The 5,829-nt window shown below is 33.1% G+C and overlaps 1 non-coding gene across 1 annotated transcript; it reads right to left on the minus strand.

Moving 5' to 3' along the window:
* Window positions 1-3,685: 3,685 nt before the first annotated feature.
* Window positions 3,686-3,821, minus strand: LOC116481322 (U8 small nucleolar RNA). Its single transcript, XR_004251489.1, has one exon. It is a non-coding gene; the product is annotated as a U8 small nucleolar RNA (small nucleolar RNA).
* Between the last annotated feature and the right edge of the window lie 2,008 nt (window positions 3,822-5,829).

A 5,829-nucleotide genomic window follows, 5' to 3' on the forward strand; every position in this document is an offset into this window, starting at 1 on the left:
CAACACATTTGAAAGAAACCAAATATTTCACCCTAAAATATTTTTTGATGTATTTCAAGATGACTATTGAGAGGGCTGGAAATACAAGAATAGCTGAAAAGCTGTCTTTTATGGGAGATTTGCATCTTAGAGAAAGTCTGCACTGCTGCAGCCAGGCTTTATCTGAGGACCTTTCCTGGTTTGATCTGGGAAAGATTAACTGAGGTCTGAAAGAAACATTTATTTTGTTTCAGGGCTGCTTCCTGTGAGGTTTTGTCTGCATAACAAGACCACATTTGCTAGTCAGGCCTCCTTTTCTCTCCCTTCAATAACCTGTTTTGCTATGACCCAAACCCCTATCTTTTCTATAATCTCAAGGTGATGTAAAGGTGTCAACAATCTTCCTTTTCTCTGAGATCTTATACTGAGATTTCATAAAGTCCTCCTGTACATGTTAATAAATTTGTATGCCTTTTCTCCTATTAAACTGCCTTTGGTGAGTTGATTTTCAGTGAACCTTTACAGAGTAAAGGAAAAGTTTTCCCTTGGTCCTGACACGTTTTACAGGGAAGAAGAGAAATTAGACAAGCTTCTAGAAGATAGTGTGGGCCAGCCAAATGGGGAAACCTGGAAGAAATGCAATCACACTCACACAAAAAATGTATTTGTTCCCAAAATTCACCTTCTTTCTCACAGTCATAGAGCAGTGGAGAGGAGTCTGGAATCATAGTTCTACATACTCACACGGTGATTGGATTCCCGGAACACAGTTGGAGTGAGTATAACGACAAAGTTGAAAAATCAAAAACTGCAGCTCAGCCCCTTCCCAGCTCAAACATAGCTAAGATTAAGAAAAAAAAAAAGGCAGCTGTACTAGATATTGGAAGTTGGGCTAGTCGCAGATGAACTCAATCTAGTTAAAGCTGTGGCCCAATCTGGAACAACTCAACTATGAAAGGAATCTGAGCAATCACCTTGTCTGAGAGATGAAACGCCTCTATTGCTCTTCTTATCACACTGCCTGGAACACAAACAGCCAATGGAAGCAGAACTACAGATGATCCCATTACCTAAGGAGCAGATAGAACTTTAAAACAATTATTATTAATATATTAAATAATAATATAGTAGGTAAAGAGCATTTAAAGAGAGAAGAATCACGTAGACTTCTACAACCAAAAAAAACAATACTGTACTGTATTTTACATTTCAAAATGTACTGGATAAGATTAACAGCAAATTGCACACACATAGTACATAAAAGACTAAGTGAACTTGAAGACAGGCCAATCAAAATTACATAAACTGTAGAAAAAAATAAAATAGTTTGTAAGGAGAGAATCATCTGCATTCTGTAAGATATATTTAAATAGTCTAACACATGTATAATTAAAGTCACAGAAGAGAAAGGGAATAAAACAAAAATATTTGGAAGAAATTGTACTATTTTGCACATTTGATGGGCAAAACCTCAAGTCACAGATGCAAGAAGCCCAACAAATCCCGAGCAAAATAAATATTTTAACAGAAACCACAACTACAAACATCATAATTAAATTGCTAAATATGAAAAATAAAGTTTTTAGAAGCAGCTACAGAAGAAAGTCACAGTGCATATAGAAAAACAATGATAAGAAGAATCGATGATTTTTCATAAGAAACAATGGCAGCCAGAAGACAATAAAATGACCTCTATAAAGTACTGGGGGAAAAACTATTTGCCTAAAATTCCATATCCATCAAAAATATATGTTAGAAACCAAGGTGAAATAAAAGTATTTGCAGATGAAGGAAAGCTAAAATAATGTTTGCCAACACTTTCATTTTACAAGTACCTTAAAAAGTTATTTAATTTGAAGGGAAATTAAGCTATATGAAAACTTGGAATTACAGGGAAGTGAAAAGCAGTAGAAACAGTAAATATGAAGGCAAATTAAAAATAATCTCTTATTTAATTTTTTCAAAAATAATTGTTTAAAGTAAAAACTACAAGACTGCATTATGGGGTTTATAATATAGATGGAAGAGTTATATATAATAAAACAAAGGAGAGTAGGTTCTTAGATTGTGTGTGAAGTGGTATAATATTAATTCAATGTAGACTGTGTTAAAGATGCATATTGTAATACATCTTTATTGTAATGTAACCATTTATGAAGGGTTCCTAGAGCAAGCATTAATACATTTAAAAGAGGTATAGCTAAAAAGCTAATAAAGGAAATAAAATGGAACTTTTAAAAGCATTAGATTAAAAGTACTTTAAAAAGTATGTAAAAGTACTTTTATAGTATTGAAAGTACTTTTAAAAGCAGTACACCTAACTCTTACTGAGGATATCAGTTATAATTGGTTTATAAAACTAATTATTATCAGTCTTCCATCACTGCTGTAACGAATTACCTCAAAAACATAAATGTATTATCTTACACTTCTGTACGTTGACACAGTTTTCACTGGGCTAAAATTAAGATGTCAGCAGGACTGCATTCCTCTCTGAAGTTTATGGGAGAATTTGTTTTATTTTTCCAGCTTCTAGAAACCATCCATCATTTCTTGGCTCTTGAGCCCCTGCCTTCATTTTCAAAGACAGCAACTCTCTGACCCTTTTTCTGGTCATCACATTTATCTCTGACTGACTACAGCTAGAAAAGTTTCTCTGGTTTTAAGGGTTTATGCGATCAGATTGGACCACCTTGATAATCTCCCCATATCAAGTCCTTAACCTTAATCACATCTACAAAAGTCTATTTTCCTCATAAGGTAGCATATTCCTAGGTTCTAAGGATTAGGATTAGGATCTGCACATCTTTGGGAGCCATTATTCTGCCTACCACAGTTGGCAAGGTAGTAGGACACAAACACAGGCCCAAGTCTAGAAATAGAACTAAGCCAATAGCTGGCTTGGTGATTGGATCTGCAATATCACCAAAATTGTATCAGTGTAGAGACACCAAAATACATTAAAACACTTGGTTCTCACTGGCGACCTGGAGCCTATGTGGAAACAAAAAAAAAACCACTTATTAGAGAGGATCAAGCAGAGAAGGAGATAAAAGGGGGAAAGAAACTACCATTCAAAATGAGGCTAAAAATCAAAATACTAGGACCACATCTAAAGCTCAGAAAGACAACCAGAAAAAATATATAATCAGAATGTTAATATACTGAAGATAAAATTAATTTTATTAAAAAACTGACAAAGAATTTATAATCAATATTTACAGTATTTAAATTGACAAGTGAATCATATCCATGAAAAAAGAATTAAAATCTAAGAAATTCAACTTGCAAAAATAAAATAAAGACATGGTATTACTTAAAAGAAGTAATTACATTTTTAAGTGACACAGAGGTGAAAGTGTGTCCAATGTAAATCTCACAGGAATATAATAAAAGCATGAAGGAAACAATGCAGAAGTAATATTTAAAGAGATAACTATTCAAAAGAGTAAAATCATAATAGAACTGTAATTGTCAAGGATGAAGAGTCCTAAAAGCTGAAATAAATAACCAATTACCTTTGAGATGAACACAATTAAACTCACAATGAGCATTGAATTTGCATTACTAAACTAGATAAGGGCAATCCAAGAAAAGAAAATTATAGAATAATTACACTCATGAACACAGATGCAAAAATTCTTTTAAAATATAGCAAACAATAAAATTTAGCACTGTGTTTTTATTTATTTATTTTTTAAGAAGTGTCAGGTAAGAGCATTCGGGATGTTGCAAGTCCTGATTACACAGAAACGTTAATCACATATTATGCGAACCCCAATCATCATGTTCTAATCTGCCCTGCAAAAGGAGGAACATGTACGAATTCTCCCACCTGACGATCAGCACAATGTTCTTAAAAGGACATCGTAAACAAACAGGGTTCACCGAAGGAGTGCAAAAATGAAGTGTCTTTAGGAAGTCTATTAAATTTAATATACCACATTAACAGAATAAAAGGGAAATAATATGTACAATTCTCAGTTGTTCACATACAGTAACTCAATAACAAAAGTGATTTGGTAAAATGTAATCTCACTATATTAAAACAAAAAACAAAAAAAGCAAACCAACAAAACCATTAGCAAACAAAGAAGGGACTGGAACTTTTCTAATCTGATGTATTATTGGGGTCCAGTCAATAAGATAGATCCCATACCAAGTTGTCCTGTTTAAGGAATTTAACATAAGGAACTAGTTACAGAGGTGTAGAGAGAGTGCAAAGTCCTAAAAGGTGACAGACATTAATGAAGCAGGAAGCTATAACATTCCTAATGTGAGGTACAAAAGGAGGAGGTAATGTAGGTAGATGCCAAGACCTAAGGCTACCAGGCAAGGGCTGGATGTATATAAAGACTCTGGCATGAACAAGGACCATGGAAAGAGGAACTGTCTCTGGGAGATGGAACTCCTGTCAGATTCTACCTGAAGAAGCATCAAGAGTAGGAGAGAAACTTCCCAACTTCACTTTTTCTTCCACTCCTGTCTCCTAACAGTGCATTCTATTGGCCAAACATAGCAGAAACCCAGTTGGGAGTGTCTGGGAGATGTAGTTTGCAAGAAAAAGGCAAAGATCTAAGAACAAAGAGTAATGACCAACATAACTTGATAAGGGATATCTATCAACAAGCCAAATAAACTTTGAAGACATTTCTTTAACATTAGAAACAAGACAAGAATATATTCATCATGACTTCCATTCAACAGCCTATTGGAAGACCTAGAAAAACAAATGAAAAGATAGTAGTAATAGGAAAGGAATATAAAAAACAGCACTTATATCTTGACAATATAATTGTCCACACAGAAAATCCAAGATAATTCTTAAAGCTACTATTCAAATTAATGACAGAGTTAGGGATTGCTGAATATATAATAAAGTCAATGAACAAAAATAGGCCTTCTGGGGGGTATGGCTAATGCATACAAAAAAAAAATAGAAAGAATAAATATGACCTAGAATTTGCTAGCACAACAGGATGACTATACTAAAAATAATTGAATTGCTCTTCTTAAAATAACTAAAAAGATATTAATATAAATGCTTGAGGTGATGGATACCCATTTACCCTGATGTGATTATTACACATTGCATGCCTGCATCAAAATATCTCATGTAGCCCATAAATATATATACCTACTATGTACCCACAAAAGATAAAATTTTTTAAAAAACAGCCCTTCTATTACCATTAATAAGCAATTACAAAATGTAAAAGGAAAAGATACCATTCTCTATAGCAATACATCAAAGGGTACTTAAAATTAACACAAACTATGCAAGACTTTTATAGAGAACTTTAGAAGACGTTATTGAAGATCTGATTAAAAGAATAGTGATACTATATTTATGAATCTCAGGGATCAACACCTTAAAAATGTCAAATGTCCCCAAGTTAATATAAAAGTTTAATGTAATTCCAATCAAAATCCTAACAAGGTCTTCCATGCAATTTGATAAGTTTATCCTAAGAAAATGTGAAAGATCAAATGGGCAAAAATAATGAAGAAAAAATTAATGAATAAGAACTAAAGACCGGATATGAAGACATTTATTGTAAGGTTTTGTCATTCAAACTAGGAGAGCATTGGCAGAGATAAACTAGCAGACCAGGAACAGAATAGAATCCAGCAAATAGACACAAGAATATGTAGACTAGATATATGAGAGAAGTGGCATTGTCAATAATTCAGTAAATGGGGCTATGATAATTGGTTATCCAAAGGTAAAACATTAAATAATATGCCTATCCTATGCCATACTCCAAAATAAATCCCAAGGAATTAAAGCCAAAATGTTAAAAACAAAATTTTTTAATGTTTAAAAGAGAATATAGAATATGTTTATAA

Source organism: Hylobates moloch, unplaced genomic scaffold (assembly GCF_009828535.3).
Source record: "Hylobates moloch isolate HMO894 unplaced genomic scaffold, HMol_V3 SCAFFOLD_13, whole genome shotgun sequence".
NCBI classification, from domain to species: Eukaryota; Metazoa; Chordata; class Mammalia; order Primates; family Hylobatidae; genus Hylobates; species Hylobates moloch.